Source organism: Macaca nemestrina, chromosome 10, assembly GCF_043159975.1.
Source record: "Macaca nemestrina isolate mMacNem1 chromosome 10, mMacNem.hap1, whole genome shotgun sequence".
In the NCBI taxonomy this organism is placed as follows: domain Eukaryota; kingdom Metazoa; phylum Chordata; class Mammalia; order Primates; family Cercopithecidae; genus Macaca; species Macaca nemestrina.
Window position 1 is genome coordinate 121,829,409 of NC_092134.1, and position 22,342 is coordinate 121,851,750.

At 38.7% G+C, this 22,342-nt stretch overlaps 1 long non-coding RNA gene across 2 annotated transcripts in view; it reads right to left on the reverse strand.

Moving 5' to 3' along the window:
* Positions 1-3,174: 3,174 nt before the first annotated feature.
* The window catches only part of LOC105481291 (uncharacterized), a 426,102-nt gene continuing 406,934 nt past the window's right edge, over positions 3,175-22,342 (reverse strand). Inside the window, exons 6-8 of one of the 2 annotated variants that reach the window (XR_986883.2) lie at positions 4,933-5,015; positions 3,641-3,718; positions 3,175-3,527 (exon numbers count right to left, since the gene is read on the reverse strand). This is a non-coding gene — a long non-coding RNA (uncharacterized lncRNA). Of the gene's footprint in view, positions 3,528-3,640; positions 5,016-22,342 lie in introns of both variants that reach the window. The other variant, XR_011609297.1, reaches the window with a different exon arrangement.

Below are 22,342 nucleotides of genomic sequence, written 5' to 3' on the forward strand. Positions count from 1 at the left end.
TTGTAATTTATTAGTTGAGCCAATAAATCCACCCAGATAAAATCCATGCCCTTCACATGTTGGTTTTACTCTCCTCTGGATGTTGGTGTTACCTCCAATCATTTTTTAGTTAGTTGGCATAAATTTTTCTCTCAGGCTGGGCGCGGTGGCTCACACCTGTAATCCAAGCACTTTGGGAGGCTGAGATGGGCGGATCACCTGAGGCCAGGAGTTCAAGACCAGCCTGGCCAACATGGTGAAATTCTGCCTCTACTAAAAATACAAAAATTAGCTGGGCATGGTGGCAAGTGCCTATGATCCCAGCTACTCCGGAGGCTGAGGCAGGAGAATCGCTTGAAACCAGGAGGTGGAGGTTGCAGTGGGCTAACATCATGCCACGGCACTCCAACCCGTGTGACAAAGTGAGACTCCGTCTAAAAAAAAAAAAAAAAAAAAAAAAAAAAAAAAAAAATTCTCTAAACAGCCATGTAGACCATTAGTGTCTACTGGATAATTTTCTACTCAGAGACAAATAGAAAAGTGAATATGGCAGAGAAAGAAAGAGAATTATTGTTCACTTCATACCCATGAGAACATATTCTTAGTTTCCTTTTGACAGAAAATAGAGAAGTCCTTAATCTATAATTTTTGATGCTTTGATTAATCCAACAAAACAATAGCTGTGGTTTACAATTCACTTCAATCAAGTAGATTTTATAGCTCACTGATTTTCTAAAATATCCTCATAAATAGATTCTATTATTGTTACTATTAAGACAGTGTTACTATGCCAGACACTGACATAATATATGTGGGAATCAGTGCAAGACCCTGGAACATTGGTCTGGCATGAAACATAAATCAGATGTCATTCATTATATGAATGAATAAAAATATGGCTGGGTGCAGTAGCTCACAGCTGTAATCCCAGCACTTTGGGAGGCCAGGGCAGGCAGATCACTTGAACCCAGGAGTTTGAGACCAGTCTGGCAACATGGAAAAACCCCATCTCTACTAAAAATATAAAAAATTAGCCAGGTGTAGTGGCACATTCATCAAGTCACAGCTACTCAGGAGGCTGAGGAGGGAGAATCACCTGAGCTCAGGAAGTCAAGGTTGCAGTTAGCCACGATCATACCACTGCACTCCAGCCTGGGTGACAGGAGGGTGACCCTGTCTATAGATTCTCTACTAATTTTCTAAATATCAATGTGATTAGCAAATGGCGAGAGCTCAGATTTCTCTAACAAGTGGTATTTTTTCAAAAATCCAAATTCCTAACTATCTCTTTTCAGATCCTATTGAAACTTTAAGACAAAATAATAAAAATATTTTTGGAAATAATATAAAATGAATACACAACATGTTTTCCATACATATGTAGGTCAAAGTGATGGCAGCAGTGTCCTGTCTGGAGTGGCCTCTGCAGAGATGCCGACTACAGCAGGGGAAGGCATGACTGGGACTGCATGCTCTGTGGAGCTGGCAGGGCTGGGAACAGGTGGAACCCTGCCCCCTACCCAGTTGGCAGGGCGGGAGCCCCACACTCCCAGGCACAACTGCAGCTGCTCAGCTGTGGCTCTGGACCCTGGCATCCCTGCACTCTTAGGGAACAGGAAGCCCTCCTTCATAGGCAGGCTTGGAGGTACCTGCTCCTGCTCCCCGGCCTTTCCCCACTCCTGGCACCCCCTCCAGGACAGAACAGAGTTGTGGCTGAGCCTGAGCACTGTCACAAACCTGCTGGCTGTGCACGCACTTGGGCTGGGGCTGACACACCAGCCCCCTGCTGCCTTGGCCCCCTCCAGACTTTGGGTGTTAACAAGCATGGGAGGGAGGCCAAGGTGGGGAGGGGGTTGAGGGTGGCTCGGCACAGGCCTGCAGGTGCCCCTCTGTATGAACAGTCTGGGCATGATGGACAACAGGAGGCACACAGACTCCTGCATGGAAAGGGGTGGGTCCCTGGTGAAACCCCACCCTCAAGCCAAGGATGGTCTGAAGCCTGGGGCCTGGGCTGCCAGCTCCAGGTGAAGGCTGCAGCTTACAGTGAGAACTTACGGTGCTTTTTCCCAGCCACCCATGGCCACCCATGGACCAATCAACACGTACTTCTTCCCTTCTGAGCCCGTTAAAAAAACCCAGACGCAGCCAAACTCAGAGAGACGTCAGGACTACCAGCTGCAAAAACGAGCTACCCATTTTGGGTCTCTTTGACTGTTGGGATGATCTGCCTGCAAAAACAGCTACCTACTGCGGTCTCTTCTCCACTGATTGCTGAGAGCTGGGTACTTGGTGGGACAACCTGCCTGCCGAAAAGAGCTACCCACTTCGGGTCTCCTAAGAACTGTCCTGTGCACAATGAAGCTCCTCTCCACCTTGCTCACCCTGCCGTTGTCCACATACCTCATTCTTCCTCGATGTGGGACAAGAATTTGGGACCCACCAAATGGGCAGGATTGAAACAGCTATAACACAAACAGGGCTTAAACACACCCCCCAGCTCAACAACTTACAGGTGATGAGAAGGAGAGAAGAGCTTCAGCCCTCTGGGGAGCCCAGACCTAAGGGCTCCCAGAGCCAGGGCTGTGGCACTGTCTTTGGGGCTCTGCAGTTCCTGATGTCTCCAAGCTTCCAGGCAACGCTGTGTTCCCCTTGTCCAGATGGAGGTGCCCACAGTGGGAGCCACATGTTGTACATCTGGTCCAGCTGCAGCCTATCAGTGAGCCAGCACCTGTGCTGGCACCTGGAGCTGCCCACCCCTCCACAGCAGCCAGCATGCCTGGCTGTGGGCAGTGGCCAGACCCGTGCTCACTCACCCACATACCCCTTGCCGCTCCATGCCAGGCTCACCCTTGGCAGGTGTGGAATTCAGGCCAGTAGTGAAAGCTGAGTGCAGCCTGCCAGGCAGAGTGGGAGGAAGGAGCCCAGCCAGCCCCAGCGATACTCAGGCAGAAGGCCCCGCCAGCCACAGAGTTTTCCAGCTGGTGAAGTAACACCCCAAAGATCTCATAACAAAGTTTACAAAGTGAGCAAACTCTGCTGTCTTATTCTAGAGAGATAGAAAGTAGAATGACATTGGCAAATATGGGAGACTCTTAGAAGGTCCTGATACAAATTTTGAAAAACAAACTTCATGATTTTGAAAAGCTAATTTCAAAGTCTGATTAAATATTTTATCTTATTACCTTCACTTAGTAAATAACTAACTTCAAAGTCTGATTAAATATTTTAGCTTATTAACTTCACGTAGTAAATAACTACTTCCAAAAATGTAATAATGCAGATAAATGAGCATCCCATAACAAAGGATCCATTAAAAGACAGTTTTTAAGAAAAACTTTCTGCTTTTTATTACTCTTTATCCAAAAAGAAGAAAAGGAAAAGGAAAGAAAATACCCTTGGTACAATTTTTATTTCTTTGTTGCTTTTGTTCTCTCCACTCCGTTTATTTTCTTTTTGAGTCCAGGTATTTAATTTCATCAAGCCAAATGGTTGCATCATTATCAAGATTTTGATTTCAAATAATGCTGGATTTGATGGAACCAGTGATTCTAAACAGGCATAACAATGCATCAGGACTTCTCAGAGAAACACAATGGAATAATAAAATATAATTCTTAAGTATAAAATTTGTAATATTAGTAATTTTGTTGAAAATACTTACTGAGCCAAGTTCTCCTTGGTGCCAAAGTCACTCCCCAACAGTAAACATAACAGTTCCAAAAAGTGGACTTCCAGTAGCCTGAGAAAGTTAACACTGTTCTTGAAGGATTAACTTAAATCCAAAGAAAACACAAACCCCTAAGTGTAGAGAGTTTCATTAAACTGAAATTAAGAGCAGTACTTTGAGAGACTGGTACAGAGAAAGCCAGGTTAAAAAGTGTCTTTTCAGTTGAAAAGAATAATAACAATTTAAAAATTATTCAAGGTCATTTAAATACAAATATTATATTAAGTCTATTTGACCATAGTTTTTGGAAGGCTTAAGACTTTTGGGGATTTTTTAAAAATACAACATGCAAACTTTTTAATGCATATATGTATTTTCCCCTCAGACTCTTAAAGCAAGCTAAATTTCCCCCCAGATCTTGTGTAAATATGCATATATAAAATGCCTTCAAGTAACTCTCTCTCTTGGCCCAGAATCCCGTGTATAGTATGTATGATGTTAATGAAGTTAATTACTCAACCTGTGGTCAGGATGCCAACCCACCCCCATGACCTCAGGTACCTTATTCTATCTTTTACAAACTCTTTCTCCAATACCTTCAACATCTCTATTTACCCAGGCGGACTGGCACCCTTAATTGTTTCTTCTCTGTGGGTAACAGAAGCTCCATAGGAAAAGTGGTGGCTACGTTCTCGATGCATAAGCAGCTTCAGAATCTACCTCTTAGGGTTCACTTTAAGGCCTTTCGTGACAGCTTTATTTATTCTTGTTTGTTTTTGTTTCCTGTTGCCTCCAATTGAGGGCCTCCCTTTTGATACATGACAGTTGAAAACTCCACCTGCCTTTTAGTTCTCTCCCCTCTCAGAGGACTCTTTCCTTTGTTCTGCAGCCCAGAGGCCAGTCTCACCCTCACTCTACTGACTGTTTCCTGGGTCGTGGGCTCACCTCAGGGCCTGGCCTGTCCATGGGCCCGCTTTACTCTTTATCCACATATGCAGTTAGCAGAAACCAAATCTTTTCTTACAGCTTTTAAATATGTTTAAGTCTGTCTCATCTAAAAAAAATCTTTCATTACTTAAGTTCCTACTGCAGGTTCAGTCCCGCTATCTACTTCCCTTTTTAATCAAGCTCCTTGAAAATATAGCCTGAACTTCAGTCTCCATTTCACGGCCCCCAGAACATTGACTTCTGTTCCCAGCAGCACAAACAGCTTGCTCCTGCTAAGGATGCCATTGGCCACATCAGTAGCTCCAGAGGATATTCTTGTAAATTTATTTCAAACTCACTGTGGCCTGAGACACTATAGACCATTCCCTCTTTCTTGGAATTATCTCTGATGATATGTTTGGCACTTCATTCTTCTGGCTTCCTGGAAAAAAATAATTACATTAAGTACAAATGAAAATCACCCCAAACATTCATAAAAGTATGAAGATTGTAATCCAAAACTTCTTAATAGTACTACGCGTCGAATACACAGCAGCAAAAACTGCAGACACGTACCACATGTTGGCCTTCAGTATCTATTTGTTTAACTTTACCGGAAAGGTGCTGGCTGAGTGGGCCAAGAGTTATTCCAAGTTGGTTCTGATTCTTGAGGCCAGGGAAGATAGTCTGGAGCCCAAACCAGATCTACAGCCTGCACCGGACACATTGTATCAAAGCCTAATGCTTCACCTGGAGGGCAACTCTCCAGAGCTGAGATTCTCCTTCTGCTGAAGCAGATATGGTAGCCTAAAGTTTCCTGATAGAAAAAGAAAAAGAAAATGAAGGAAGAAGTGAAAAATTGGACAGGCTCAATCCTTTGTCTCCACTGTAATTTTCAGAGTGGTTGATGTGAAGTGCAGAGCTGAAGGCTGGCTGGAGGGAATGAGGTGCTTTCAATGACGTGCTGGCTTTTCTGAATGGAAGGGTGTCAGATCTGCTTTACCCTCCCACTGAAGTTTCTTTCAGTTCAACAGGAATTCCTTGAATGTCCACTATATGCCAGACATTCTGATGGGCAATAGAGTTACAAAGATAAGGAAGGCACAACCTGTATCCTCAAGGAGCATCAGTTTGGTGAACACTTGATTTCATCACGTGAGGATCAGAGATGCTCCTCTCCAGTGAAGCATCAGAATCCTTAATTCATCTGGTGGATTCTCTCCATTCTTCTCTGCTGAATTCACCAACCCAATTACACTCCTCAGTGCCCTGACAATCCTATTTGTACCTATGCTTCTGAGTTTTCCTAACGATTCCTTGGATAAAGATTGTACTAGTATCCTCAGTTTGTTAAAGGAAATTTCATTTCCTGTGAATTTATTCTTATGGGTATCAATGTACTGCCTGCATTAGTCTTTCAGAGATGCTGTTTCTGTTGGATAAAACATTGGCCGAGTCTTTTGGCTCATCCCATGTTATCCACATTTCTGTTCCTTTTGTAAGTATTCCTATTGCTTTGGGATTTTAGTTGTTAAGAGGATAGTCAAATAGAATCAAAACAATTATGCAATAATGTGCATGCCAAGGTTTCCTGGCATCACTTACCAGAAATCTACAGTGTTACAGTGTATTGCCCAAATATTTTATTTACATTCAACTTGTCCCAAGGTATTGCTAAGAATAGAAATGAATATATAGCCTGTTTGCTCGGAGTATTAAGCCACATAGCCAAATTTGGATACGTTAATGTTGTATCTGTATCTCCCTCATGAATAGAGAATATGGAATTGAAAAATGACTAGCATGGAGGACAGAATGACTCAGAAATCTAAGAATAGCCAAATCATGTGAAAAGACCCAAAGGCTGCTTCGAAATGAACTGCATCTGCCTGACTCACAAAACTGGCAAATTAAACTATTTAGATCTATGCAAAATAGCATTTCACCAGTATTTTATCTGCATATTTAATTTTGCTTCGGGTTAGTAAGGATTTACCTTCTTTCTGTGAGATAACATACAGGTTCAAAGGTGTACTCTAACTCAGAAAATAATCAAATTTGTTTTGTTTCTATCAGATTATGAAGTCATAACTTGGAGTCTTCAAAGTTATTTTAGGAATAGATTTGAAAATACACTTTGGTTGAACTAAATGCTCCTCAGAAGTCTAGGAGACACTAGCCACCGAAGCACTAAGAAAGGAAGATAAAAGCCTCTGTCACTATGGGAGACTCAGTGTTGCCCTAGATGAGCACCTTATCTAGGATTCGGGGAATAATCAAACCTTTTTTTTTTTTTTTTTTTAAAGACGGAGTCTCGCTCTGTCGCCCAGGCTGGAGTGCAGTGGCCAGATCTCGGCTCACTGCAAGCTCCGCCTCCCGGGTTCACGCCAGTCTCCTGCCTCAGCCTCCCGTGTAGCTGGGACTACAGATGCCCGCCACCTCACCCGGCTAATTTTTTGTATTTTTAGTAGAGACGGGGTTTCATCGTGTTAGCCGGGATGGTCTCGATCTCCTGACCTCGTGATCCGCCCGTCTCGGCCTCCTAAAGTGCTGGGATTACAGGCTTGAGCCACCGCGCCCGGCAATAATCAAACCTTCTAAATAGAGTGTCCACTCTGCTTTAGGATCATTAGCTGCTTTATTGGAATCTAATCGGGAAGAGAACCAATATTAATATGAGAAGACACATCCTTTACTATGCTCATCACCACACTCACCACCGACATACCATCAAGGAAAGAAGGCAAGAGGTGGTCACTAAAGCTGAATGTCCTGCGTTAGCCACCACACTGTCTCATTACCACCACACTGTGCCCTCTGGAATTCCTGTAGTTTGATCAACAAACAAACCTATATCCCAAATCTCTCCCCGAAAGTCCTTGAAGCCCCTTGCCTTTGTTAAATTCTGGATCTCGTCTATGGGCTCAGCCTCCCTGCAGCCCTCTCACATGAAGGTTGTTTTCTTCTCAAAAGTACTAAAGGCATCCTTCCATCCACCATGGGCAACTTTGCAAATACTTTTGCTGTCTCCACACCATTATTTCATCTGTAAATCTCCTGCTGCTTCTAGTTTCATGCCAACTGGAAAAAATACCCAACTCCTTTATCCCTGCTGTTATCTACCGGTCTCCCATTCATCACCCCTCATTTACTGAAGATGTTAACTTCTGGTTAGCTCTCATCACGCACAATGACTCCAACATCAATACGGATGACCCACTCAGCAGTCTGGGTTCTCAGTTTCTTGACCTTCTCACTCCAATAGTTCCCTTCTGTTCCACTTTGGCCACTTTCTTCAAAGAGTTCATTCTACACTTGTTTATGCAAAAATGCCCCATCCCTAAAACTTTGATGGCAGATGTTCCCTTCTCTCACCACTACCATTTAGCTTTCCACCCATATGTCTTTGATGCATCACTTTTTGATGTCAATGAGCCAATCCACCATTTTTTGCAGTTACCTTCAGCCCCCTCCATGCTTCAATTTCCTCCTTCTCTATCTTAGATGATGTGGTCCTTCTTTATGAATTCTCTTTCACAATTATTTTTAACTCCCTTTTGCCACTTTTCCCTTATGTACCAGCTTACTAAAACTCTAATCCAGTATGGATTAAACCATTTATGTTCTCCTTGTCAGTGAATATTGCACAGAAAAATTACATGACCACATTGACTTTTTATTTTACTTTTTTTTCTTCTTTTGTATTTGTAATAAAGTTAAAGAGTGCAAATGCAGTTTTCTTACATGAATATATTTTGTAGTGGTGAAATCTGGGCTTTTATTATAACCATTACTTGAATAATGAACATTGTACCCATTAAGTAATTTCTTATCTCTCACCCCGCTCCCACTCTCCCATCCTCCTGAGTCTCCAGTGTCTATTATTCCACACTATTGTCCGTGTATACACACTATTTAGCTCACACTATGAGAACATGCAGTCTTTGACTTTCTGTTTCTGAGTTTTTCACTTAAGATACTGGCCTTCAGTTCATCCATGTTGCTGCAAAAGACATGATTTCATTCTTATGGCTCAATTATATTTCATTATACACACACTCACACACTGACACACACACACACACACACACACACACACTCACAGAGCACATTTTCTTTATCCAGTCATCCATAGATGAATGCTTAGGTTGATTCCATATCTTTGTTATTGTGAATAGTGCTAAGTAAGACTTTTTATTTTAAGTGCATTTTCTTTTAAAAAGTCAAATTCAATAACAAGTTAATTTTTCAATAACAAGAGCAATCTATTGTGTTTTTCTAATAGGCTTGCTTTTCTATCCCAAGATGAGTATTTCACACCTGTTTTGTCTCCTCAAACTTCATCCTAAGGTATTCTTGGTTCTCCTTTCAGCTGAAGACTTTGCCTTATTTGTCAATAGAGAAAGTAAGAAGGGCCAGTGGGAAATTCTTCAGCCCCTCACCACTGCTTCTACATACAAATAAGATTTTGAAGAAAATGACCTCAATCAGATGGGAGTATAGGAGTTTCTGGTGCTCATCCCCTAAGGGAAACATCAATTTGAATAAGCATCCATGCAGGCTGTACCTTCATGAGAGCTAAGGATTCCAGGTGAGAGATTATATCACCTCAATTGAACACAGAAATAAGAAAAGAAACACTAAAGATAGTAGGGGGCACAATTTCACATTACCCATGTCACCCCCATCTCCAAGCCCATGTAGTGCAGCTCAGAGAGAGACACCCTTCTCATGAGGAAAAAAGAGTGAAATGAGTACCCAACTTCACCACCAACCCCAGCGCCAGACCCAGAAAATCCCGACACCGAGCCATTCCCTGCAGATACAAGCTCCAGGCCCACCTGCCCACTGACCCAGACACTGGGCCAGCCTGCCCAAGAACTCCAAAAGCAAGCTTGCTCGTGGGCCCTGCCAGCTAACCTACCTCAGATCTCTAGATGAGCTGACAGATGAAGGGCTCTTCTTGCCAAAGCCAGTCTGTAAAGATTGGCAAAGGTGTCTACTTCTCCCAATGCATAAACACCCAAAGCCAGGCCACAGAAACATGGACATCATCACTGACTCTTCCTTTTCTCATGACATGTCACCATTTCAGGAATTTAAAAAATCGGTCTATTCTTTCACTAAAATGTGTTAAATCCATGCACTTGTCTTCATTTTCATTGCCAACAAGATAGCCTAAGTCACTAACGTCTCTTTTCTAGATTTCTCTATGAGCCTCTTAACTGAGCTACCTATTCAGAACAACCCCATGGCAATCTCTAATGTCACCCAATTATTTAAAAACTGTCTAGCAAACTTAAAAAATCAATGTGTCTCTTTTTCTTCCCTTAAAATTTTAAACGCACCCCTCCGTTTACATCATTTGATTTTCAGGTTTTTTTAAATCAGACATTTTTCACACATGTGGGGAGCAATGAGATTTCTTTTAAAGCAAGAATAATGATGAAAGGAATCAATTATTGATTAAAATTAGCATAAAACTTGAAACTTAGCATTACCATATCATTTTAAGATAGTTTGAAAAGTTAATCGTAAAAATAAATGTGTTTTAGAAAATTTCAAATGCTATAGAAGAAAGCAAAGTATAAAAGAAGACATTGTCCTCCACTATCAAACCCCAAGGGCTCAGTCTCCAAAAAGCAGTGTTTACAATTTTTCATGCTTGTTTTCAGAAAATGTCTATGCACATATAAGCCTAATAAGGTTTTCTTATTTTTGTTGCCAAAAGAAAAAATGAAATTGTGTATACAAATTTTTCTGCAACTTGCTTTTTTATTAACACTTTAGCTTTGATAGTTTTCTTCAGTGACTCATTTCTCATTCCTTTTACTGACTGCATGACATTCTATTAATAAATATACTATTATTTATTTACTATTTACTATTGTTATATACTATTATTTATTAACCGATCTCTTATTGGTAGATATATAAGTTGCTTATTCATTTGCTCTTTCACATGACTCTGTAATTGGAATATTTGAATATACTTTGTAGAATTATGGGAATATTTCTGTGTAATAAATTATTAGAAGGGAAATCTCTGGGAATATTTCTGTATGATAAATTCTTAGAAGGGAAATCTCTGCGTCAAATAATATATGCCTTTAATTTTGAGTAATTTTGGCAAACTGCTCTCTAAAAAGTTGAATTATTTAATTTTTAAGTGTTTGAGCATCATAATATATTCTTGTTTAATTTGTTTTTTAAAAAATCTAGACTAAAAACAAATTCTTTTATATGTTTTTTGACTGTTACTATTTCTTTTCCCTTTTTGGTGAAATACCTGTTCATACTATTTTTTTTACAATTTTATAGCTTATTGTTAATTTTTCCAGCTTTGTGTACATTAAGTACAATTAGCTTTTTGTTCATCATATGTGTTGTACATAATTGTTCCTATTTTGTTTTTTTGCTTTGACTTTGTTTATAATTTTTGCAATTGAACGGTTTACAATTTTTTTTTTTTTTTTTTTTTGAGATGGAGTCTCACTCTATCCTCCAGGCTAGATCTCGGCTCACTGCAAGCTCCACCACGTGAGTTCATGCCATTCTCCTGCCTCAGCCTCCCGAGTAGCTGGGACTACAGGCGCCCGCCATCACGCCCGGCTAATTTTTGTATTTTTAATAGAGACAGGGTTTCACCAAGTTGTCCAGGATGGTCTCAAACTCTTGACCTCATGATCCGCTCACCTCAGCCTCCCAAAGTGGTGGAATTACAGGCGTGAGCTACCGCGCCTGGCCAGTTTACAATTTTTAATAGTCAACGCATCCATCTTTTCCTTTCCTGATTATTTCATGATGCATAGTAATGATTTTTACACTTACAAAGAATACTCTATGCTCTTTTTTGGTGACTTTCAAATTTTCTTTAAATCTTGGATCTACTTGAAATTTGTTTTGGTATAACAAATGAGAAAAGTTACCAACTTATCATTGTATTTTGAAATTTTAAATGGTTAGAAAATTGTTTCCTCTTTTGCTAACTCTTCCTCATTGTCTTAGTTCATACAGGCTGCTGTAACAAAATACTGTACATTGGAGATTGTGTGTGTGTATAGCTATATATACACTTCTCTGGAGAACCCTTACTAAAATACTATTATTTTGAAATATAGCCAAATGCACATCTCATTAGTTCCATTGAATTAATTCCATTATTTTGATCCACTATATTCTTATTTCATTTGCCTGTCATGAGAGGTGAGTTATAAATCTCCTACTATTATTGTTTCTATATATTGCTGCTTTGAATTTGTTACTCTGATGCTGTTTTCTCTGGAATGCAAAGATTTATAATAGGGCATGATGGAGCATCTTGCATTAAACCAAAGCCTCTGCTGAACACAACTAGATAGCCAAACAATAGAATAAGGCTGTGGGCATCAGACTGCTTCCAGGACAAACAGGACATTGAAGTTCAAGGTCTTGGGAAGGACAAATGGCTTGGGGAGCCAAGTGAACAATTCACAGCTGGGTGTTGCTGTTGTTCTGTTTTGTTTTCCCCCTTAGTGCACTTGTCAGTTTTGTGCATAGAGCAAGAGGCTGAAGATTCAGAGAAAAGGCCAAGAAGCTGCCCCTGCTAAAGAGGCAGAAAGACCATCAGAACTTCAGGCCATCTCATGAGGCTGGAGAAACACAATTTAGAGACTTGAGGGGATAGAATTCTTGTGAGAAATTAGGGGGCGGCAAACAACATCCAATACTTTGCTGGATTTTCTTGATGATATTGGTTGAATTCTACAGCTATGTGGGGAAAGGAATGTAAGAAGTCAAGCAAATGCCTTTGGAAAACAGGGAGTTTTTAGCAGTCTCACAGTGCTTAGGAAACAGACTTTAAGTTCTAGACACATGAAGGGACGGAACCCAGGAAGCATCCTGGACCTCAATCAGAATACCTTGGGAACTACATCCTAGAAGCAGGGATGAAAGAAATCTAAATAGAGCCTTAACACAACTTCAATTTGGCCTTCAATTTAGTTTCTGGCTGGATTAAGAGGATCAGGCCCTCACTCCTTCTGCTTTTTGGGGATGATAATATGATCAATCTTTTACAATTTTTCATATATGATGTCAGATATAGAATAAAAAACCTACCAGCTGTTCTATTCTTTGTATTCTTCAAAATTTGTATGTTGAAATCTTAACTCTCAATGTCATAGAATAAGAATGTGGGGCTTTTGGGTGGTGATTAGGTCATGATGATGGAATTAGGATCCTTATAAGGGGATGAAGAGCCTAGAGCTACTTCTCCCTTCCATGTGAGAATACAGTGTGGACACAACCATCCACATACCAAGAGCGGGCACTTACCAAGAACCTAACCATGCTGGAACCCTAACCTTGGACGTCCAGCCTCCAGAACTGCAAGAAATAAATGCTTGTTGTTTAAATGACCCAGTCTTTGGTAGTTTCTTGTAACAGCCTAAACAGACTAAGAACCAGGCATACCAAAACACAGGACTCTATGACCTAACACCACAAGAATAAAACAGTCAATAAAAAGAGATCCACAGGTGATCCAGATATTGGAATTATTCAATTAGGACATTAAATTATTATAACTAATACACTGAAGGAAACAAAAAGAAAGATGAAAAATAGATGAAAAGATAGAAAATTTTACCAGAGAATTAAAATCTCAATGAAAAAGTCACATGGCAAAAACACAGCAACAATACACCCTGAGGACTACTGGGCGGGGGGGGAGGTGAGGAGTGGGACAAGAGTTGAAAAAGTGACTGTTGGGTACTATGCTCGCTACTTGGGTGGTGGGATCATTCATACCCCAACCTCAGCATCATGCAGTAAGTATACTTAGGTAACAAACTTACACATGTACCCCAAGAGTCTAAAATAAAAGTTGCAAAAGAATAAAAAATAAATAAAATGAATAAAGAATTTCACATGGAAATTCTAGAAATGAAAAAATAACACACTTGATAAAGGGACCTGATAGCAGATTAGACAAAGTAGAATCATGACTTTGTGAACTGAAATAGAGATTAACATAAAAAATTTTAGACTAAAACTCAGAAGGATAAAAGATTTTAAAAATGCAAAAATACATATAAGAAAAATAATCCAAAAGTTAGACACACGTTATTGGAATACCAGAGGAGAGGAGAGAGAATCAAGCAAAAGCCGTATTTGAAGAGAAAATGATTGATGAAAGTCATCAAGCCACAGATTCGAGAAGCTGTTTGCACTCTCAGGATGAATACAAGTGAGATGAAACTTAGACACATCATAGCAAAACTTCTCAAAGCCAAAAACAAAGAGAAAAATTGAAAGCACTGAGAGGTAGGGGGTTGAGGAGACTGGAGGGAGATACATTACCATAAGGAGCAACAATAAAACTAATTGAGTTTTCAACAGAAATGATGAAAGCCAGAAAGGAATAAAATGCCATCTTTAAAGTACTCTCAATGAAATGCCATCTTTACATGTTTATATTAGTTCTTTAAAGAACTAATTTAAAAATAAGAATAGAAAGCTGGTAGGTTTTAACTCAACAATATAACTCTATTATAATATTAGCAACAAAACTAAATAAAAATAAATGAGAGACTGCCACACTATGAAAAACAAAAGCAAGAGCAAAAAAAATCGCAAGCACATATCCCTAATAAAAATAGAAAACAGATTGAAAGCAAAAGGCCAGAAAAACATATGTCATGCAAATATTAAGCAAAGAATGGTGGTGTGGCTATATTAATAAAATTTTAAAAGACATGAAGTCAAAAGGCATGACTAGAAATCAAGAGAGATTATTTTTAACGATTTTTAATGATAATCAACCCAGTATAAAACATAACAATGCTAAAAGATCTATTATTTGTAACTAATAGAATTGTTTATTTATAACTAATAAAAATGATTGAAATTATAGGAAGACAAAAGAGACAGGATGAAAAGGAAAAACAAACTCATAACGAGTTTAACATTGGTCTCTGTGTCATTACAGAACCAGCAGACAAAATACTAGTAAGGATATAAAAGATTTGAAGCTAATCTATAGTGTAGACACACTGTGTGATCTGCCTATGTGATAAATTTCACTAGTCATTCCATACCATTCCAAAATGATGTGTATTTGTTAATTTTTGAGTACCTTATTCTTTATACATCAATTAGATCATATAAAGTGCACTGTACTCAAAAATTCACAAAATCTACCATCCAGTAAAGGTTACCAAAATTCACTGTATGAAGGACTATCAAGTGAGACTTAACACTTTTTTTTAATAAATCAACTTTACTGAGGTATAATTTACATTTAATAAAATGCATGCATTTTACATGCATAGTTTGATGAGTTTTGACAAATGAATACACTCATGTTGCCACCATCACAATCAAGATATAGAAAATTTCCATTATTTACCTCAAACAACTAACTCCCAGGCAACCACTGACACACTCTATGCTTATTAGGCGGTATAACATAGTGGATAAAAATAAATTTATGGAGTCACACTGCCTCAATTCAAACTTTAGTCCCACCATAACCAGCTGTGTGCCAGCCAAGATGACATTTAACCTTTCTATGTCTCAATTTCCTTTTCTGTAAAATGCATATCATAATAATAGTAACTTCCTTTAAAGTTGTTATGAAGATTAAGTAAGTTAATGCACATAGGTGCTTATAACTGTGCCTAGCACATATTAAGTGACATACAGGCTTTAGCTATGTTCCTAGGGTAAAGATGTCCATTGCCCACAGGAACTTTGCTTAGAGACCTATTGTTAGATGAAGACAATGATGATAGCATGGTCCATTATTTTCCCTGTATAGAATTTTAACAGAAAATTTATTTATGAAAGCAACTTCAATGCTAAGCATATTATAAGATTCTACTGAAGGTATGAGTTGCAATTCTACTTCCTGTACAAAGGCAAAAAAATGTATATTTATTGGAGAACCAGGGTTATTAAGAGCACCTGTTTATTCAGAAGGGCAAGAAAAAAAAAAAGTAGTTTGCATTGTTTAGTACATTCTGTAACAAGCAAGCAAACAAGAAAACTCTAACTTTTTTCCGTTGTTCTAAGTAAATTAGGGGCCTGTTAAGTGATAATAACAGTAATATTATCTACTTCCAATTCTCACTCTTCATACTTATGAGCAAAAAAGTAAGCATCATTAATAAGACAGGATAGTCTTAAATGTCATTTTCATAATTAATGCCCTGGACAAGTAGATTAATTCAATGAGAAAATTATCACAAGTCATTTCTTGTGAGTAGAAAGTATGCAATCAAAATACATTTTTAAATCAAATGCGTATCTAGAACAAATTCAAGTATAATGTGATTATTTTATAAAAAGTAAATTAAGAGATTGGTGGATTATTTTGCTTTTAACTAGTTTCTCTCTAACAACTATAGTACCAATTACAATTAATTATATAAATTATGTCTAAATAAAGTACATAAATATCTTCTGACAGTTTTATATTCAACTTCCATGGCTCAGGAAAAGAATCTAAATTTATAATCAAGATAAACTAGGAACTGAATTAAACATCTTGACATAAGTAGGAGAAAATCTGTAATTAGCATGACATACAAAGAACCAACAGCCACCGATTATTGCTTTAATTGAGTATTTCAATCTGAAAGTTGTTTTTTTAAAGATCGCTATCAATGGCAAACTTTTAAAATGTCAACATTTAAATTTATATTTAGAACATTGCTACATGTACACAATAAGAAAATATGTGAAATAAAAATGGAAAGAAATAAATCACCAGAGTCTTAAAGTAAACAATATTTAGACTCAGATCTCATAAAATTGACCATTTCACTCATAGTTTTACTTGGTATTACATAGGTAAAGCATCAGTCTTAAAACATTGTGTTTTACCTTAACTACCCTCTCAGTAAGGCAATGGTCACTATAGAAGAATATATATCAATGATCATCTTTATTGAAGAAATTACACTAAAGAAAATTTAAAAGGCAAATTAACCAACCACAATGTATAGGCTTTATGTGGCCCTTTTTCAAATAAACAAACTGGAGAAAAATGAAAAATGTGAACGCTAACTGAACATTTGACAATACCAGCAAATTAATGTTATTTTTAAGGTGTGATTAATAGAATTATAGGTTTCTTTATTTTTTACAAATTCATAAAGAAATACTTACCAAGAAAAAGCCAGTATGATGTCAGGAACTCAACCTAATGGGTGCAAGAAGGAGGTAAGTAACTGACAATAAAAACAAAATAATCAGTCATGTCCTATTGACAACAGGGAAGTTCACAATTAGTGCATAGTGGTTCACTATACAATTCTCTGCTTTTGTATATGTTTGAGATTCTTCATAACACAGTTTTTAAAAGATGTTCTAATTGTTGTTGAAAACGCACTCATTTCATGAAAACAAAGAGAGAATAAAGATATATGAGGTTAAGTGTGTGGGAATATTTGCTTCCTTCATAGAGAGCTCTTGAGTATTTAATTCACTCTGTGAAATAAACATGATCTATAGGTTAAGACTTCTTTTTTTTTAATTTATTTATTATTATTATACTTTAAGTTGTAGGGTACATGTGCATAACGTGCAGGTTTGTTACATATGTATACTTGTGCCATGTTGCTGTGCTGCACCCATCAACTCGTCATTTACATCAGGTATAACTCCCAATGCAATCCCTCCCCCCTCCCCCCTCCCCATGATAGGCCCCGGTGTGTGATGTTCCCCTTCCTGAGTTCGAGTGATCTCATTGTTCAGTTCCCACCTATGAGTGAGAACATGCGGTGTTTGGTTTTCTGTTCTTGTGATAGTTTGCTAAGAATGATGGATTCCAGCTGCATCCAAGTCCCTACAAAGGACTCAAACTCATCCTTTTTTATGGCTGCATAGTATTCCATGGTGTATATGTGCCACATTTTCTTAATCCAATCTGTCACTGATGGACATTTGGGTTGATTCCAAGTCTTTGCTATTGTGAATAGTGCCGCAATGAACATACGTGTGCATGTGTCTTTATAGCAGCATAATTTATAATCCTTTGGGTATATACCCAGTAATGGGATGGCTGGGTCATATGGTACATCTAGTTCTAGATCCTTGAGGAATTGCCATACTGTTTTCCATAATGGTTGAACTAGTTTACAATCCCACCAACAGTGTAAAAGTGTTCCTATTTCTCCACATCCTCTCCAGCACCTTTGTTTCCTGACTTTTTAATGATCGCCATTCTAACTGGTGTGAGATGGTATCTCATTGTGGTTTTGATTTGCATTTCTCTGATGGCCAGTGATGATGAGCATTTTTTCATGTGTCTGTTGGCTGTATGAATGTCTTCTTTTGAGAAATGTCTGTTCATATCCTTTGCCCACTTTTGGATGGGGTTGTTTGTTTTTTTCTTGTAAATTTGTTTGAGTTCTTTGTAGGTTCTGGATATTAGCCCTTTGTCAGATGAGTAGATTGCAAAAATTTTCTCCCATTCTGTAGGTTGCCTGTTCACTCTGATGGTAGTGTCTTTTGCTGTGCAGAAGCTCTTTAGTTTAATGAGATCCCATTTGTCAATTTTGGCTTTTGCTGCCGTTGCTTTTGGTGTTTTAGACATGAAGTCTTTGCCCATGCCTATGTCCTGAATGGTACTACCTAGGTTTTCCTCTAGGATTTTTATGGTATTAGGTCTAACATTTAAGTCTCTAATCCATCTTGAATTAATTTTCATATAAGGAGTAAGGAAAGGATCCAGTTTCAGCTTTCTACTTATGGCTAGCCAATTTTCCCAGCACCATTTATTAAATAGGGAATCCTTTCCCCATTTCTTGTTTCTCTCAGGTTTGTCAAAGATCAGATGGCTGTAGATGTGTGGTATTATTTCTGAGGACTCGGTTCTGTTCCATTGGTCTATATCTCTGTTTTGGTACCAGTACCATGCTGTTTTGGTTACTGTAGCCTTGTAGTATAGTTTGAAGTCAGGTAGCGTGATGCCTCCAGCTTTGTTCTTTTGACTTAGGATTGTCTTGGAGATGCGGGCTCTTTTTTGGTTCCATATGAACTTTAAAGCAGTTTTTTCCAATTCTGTGAAGAAACTCATTGGTAGCTTGATGGGGATGGCATTGAATCTATAAATTACCTTGGGCAGTATGGCCATTTTCACGATATTGATTCTTCCTATCCATGAGCATGGTATGTTCTTCCATTTGTTTGTGTCCTCTTTTATTTCACTGAGCAGTGGTTTGTAGTTCTCCTTGAAGAGGTCCTTTACATCCCTTGTCAGTTGGATTCCTAGGTATTTGATTCTCTTTGAAGCAATTGTGAATGGAAGTTCATTCATGATTTGGCTCTGTGTTTGTCTGTTACTGGTGTATAAGAATGCTTGTGATTTTTGCACATTAATTTTGTATCCTGAGACTTTGCTGAAGTTTCTTATCAGCTTAAGGAGATTTTGGGCTGAGACAATGGGGTTTTCTAAATATACAATCATGTCATCTGCAAACAGGGACAATTTGACTTCTTCTTTTCCTAACTGAATACCCTTGATTTCTTTCTCTTGCCTGATTGCCCTAGCCAGAACTTCCAACACTATGTTGAATAGGAGTGGTGAGAGAGGGCATCCCTGTCTTGTGCCAGTTTTCAAAGGGAATTTTTCCAGTTTTTGCCCATTCAGTATGATATTGGCTGTGGGTTTGTCATAAATAGCTCTTATTATTTTGAGGTACGTTCCATCAATACTGAATTTATTGAGCGTTTTTAGCATGAAGGGCTGTTGAATTTTGTCAAAAGCCTTTTCTGCATCAATTGAGATAATCATGTGGTTCTTGTCTTTGGTTCTGTTTATATGCTGGATTACGTTTATTGATTTGCGAATGTTGAACCAGCCTTGCATCCCAGGGATGAAGCCCACTTGATCATGGTGGATAAGCTTTTGGATGTGTTGCTGAATCCGGTTTGCCAGTATTTTATTGAGGATTTTTGCATCGATGTTCATCAGGGATATTGGTCTAAAATTCTCTTTTTTTGTTGTGTCTCTGCCAGGCTTTGGTATCAGGATGATGTTGGCCTCATAAAATGAGTTAGGGAGGATTCCCTCTTTTTCTATTGATTGGAATAGTTTCAGAAGGAATGGTACCAGCTCCTCCTTGTACCTCTGGTAGAATTCAGCTGTGAATCCATCTGGTCCTGGACTTTTTTTGGTTGGTAGGCTATTAATTATTGCCTCAATTTCAGAGCCTGCTATTGGTCTATTCAGGGATTCAACTTCTTCCTGGTTTAGTCTTGGAAGAGTGGAAGTGTCCAGGAAATTATCCATTTCTTCTAGATTTTCCAGTTTATTTGCGTAGAGGTGTTTATAGTATTCTCTGATGGTAGTTTGTATTTCTGTGGGGTCGGTGGTGATATCCCCTTTATCATTTTTAATTGCGTCGATTTGATTCTTCTCTGTTTTCTTCTTTATTAGTCTTGCTAGTGGTCTGTCAATTTTGTTGATCTTTTCAAAAAACCAACTCCTGGATTCATTGATCTTTTGGAGAGTTTTTTGTGTCTCTATCTCCTTCAGTTCTGCTCTGATCTTAGTTATTTCTAGCCTTCTGCTAGCTTTTGAATGTGTTTGCTCTTGCTTCTCTAGTTCTTTTAATTGCGATGTTAGAGTGTCAATTTTAGATCTTTTCTGCTTTCTCTTATGGGCATTTAGTGCTATAAATTTCCCTCTACACACTGCTTTAAATGTGTCCCAGAGATTCTGGTATGTTGTATCTTTGTTCTCATTGGTTTCAAAGAACATCTTTATTTCTGCCTTCATTTCGTTATGTACCCAGTAGTCATTCAGGAGCAGGTTGTTCAGTTTCATTGTAGTTGAGTGGTTTTGATTGAGTTTCTTAGTCCTGAGTTCTAGTTTGATTGCACTGTGGTCTGAGAGACAGTTTGTTATAATTTCTGTTCTTGTACATTTGCTGAGGAGTGCTTTACTTCCAATTACGTGGTCGATTTTGGAGTAAGTATGATGTGGTGCTGAGAAGAATGTATATTCTGTTGATTTGGGGTGGAGAGTTCTATAGATGTCTATTAGGTCTGCTTGCTGCAGAGATGAGTTCAATCCCTGGATATTCTTGTTAACTTTCTGTCTCGTTGATCTGTCTAATGTTGACAGTGGAGTGTTGAAGTCTCCCATTATTATTGTATGGGAGTCTAAGTCTCTTTGTAAGTCTCTAAGGACTTGCTTTATGAATCTGGGTGCTCCTGTATTGGGTGCATATATATTTAGGATAGTTAGTTCTTCCTGTTGAATTGATCCCTTTACCATTATGTGATGGCCTTCTTTGTCTCTTTTGATCTTTGATGGTTTAAAGTCTGTTTTATCAGAGACTAGTATTGCAACCCCTGCTTTTTTTTGTTCTCCATTTGCTTGGTAAATCTTCCTCCATCCCTTTATTTTGAGCCTATGTATGTCTCTGCGTGTGAGATGGGTCTCCTGAATACAGCAGACTGATGGGTCTTGACTCTTTATCCAGTTTGCCAGTCTGTGTCTTTTAATTGGAGCATTTAGTCCATTTACATTTAAGGTTAAGATTGTTATGTGTGAACTTGATCCTGCCATTATGATATTAACTGGTTATTTTGCTCGTTAGTTGATGCAGTTTCTTCCTAGCCTCGATGGTCTTTACATTTTGGCATGTTTTTGCAATGGCTGGTACCGGTTGTTCCTTTCCATGTTGAGTGCTTCCTTCAGGGTCTCTTGTAAGGCAGGCCTAGTGGTGACAAAATCTCTAAGCATTTGCTTATCTGTAAAGGATTTTATTTCTCCTTCACTTATGAAACTTAGTTTGGCTGGATATGAAATTCTGGGTTTAAAATTCTTTTCTTTAAGAATGTTGAATATTGGCCCCCACTCTCTTCTGGCTTGGAGAGTTTCTGCTGAGAGATCTGCTGTTAGTCTGATGGGCTTCCCTTTGTGGGTAACCCGACCTTTCTCTCTGGCTGCCCTTAAGATTTTTTCCTTCATTTCAACTTTGGTGAATCTGGCAATTATGTGTCTTGGAGTTGCTCTTCTTGAGGAGTATCTTTGTGGCGTTCTCTGTATTTCCTGGATTTGAATGTTGGCCTGCCCTACTAGGTTGGGGAAGTTCTCCTGGATGATATCCTGAAGAGTGTTTTCCAACTTGGTTCCATTTTCCCCCTCACTTTCAGGCACCCCAATCAGACGTAGATTTGGTCTTTTTACATAATCCCATACTTCTTGCAGGCTTTGTTCATTTCTTTTTCGTCTTTTTTCTTTTGGTTTCTCTTCTCGCTTCATTTCATTCATTTGATCCTCAATCGCTGATACTCTTTCTTCCAGTTGATCGAGTCGGTTACTGAAGCTTGGGCATTTGTCACGTATTTCTCGTGTCATGGTTTTCATCTCTTTCATTTCGTTTAGGACCTTCTCTGCATTAATTACTCTAGCCATCAATTCTTCCACTTTTTTTTCAAGATTTTTAGTTTCTTTGCGCTGGGTACGTAATTCCTCCTTTAGCTCTGAGAAATTTGATGGACTGAAGCCTTCTTCTCTCATCTCGTCAAAGTCATTCTCCGTCCAGCTTTGATCCGTTGCTGGCGATGAGCTGCGCTCCTTTGCCGGGGGAGATGCGCTCTTATTTTTGGAATTTCCAGCTTTTCTACCCTGCTTTTTCCCCATCTTTGTGGTTTTATCTGCCTCTGGTCTTTGATGATGGTGATGTACTGATGGGGTTTTGGCGTAGGTGTCCTTCCTGTTTGATAGTTTTCCTTCTAACAGTCAGGACCCTCAGCTGTAGGTCTGTT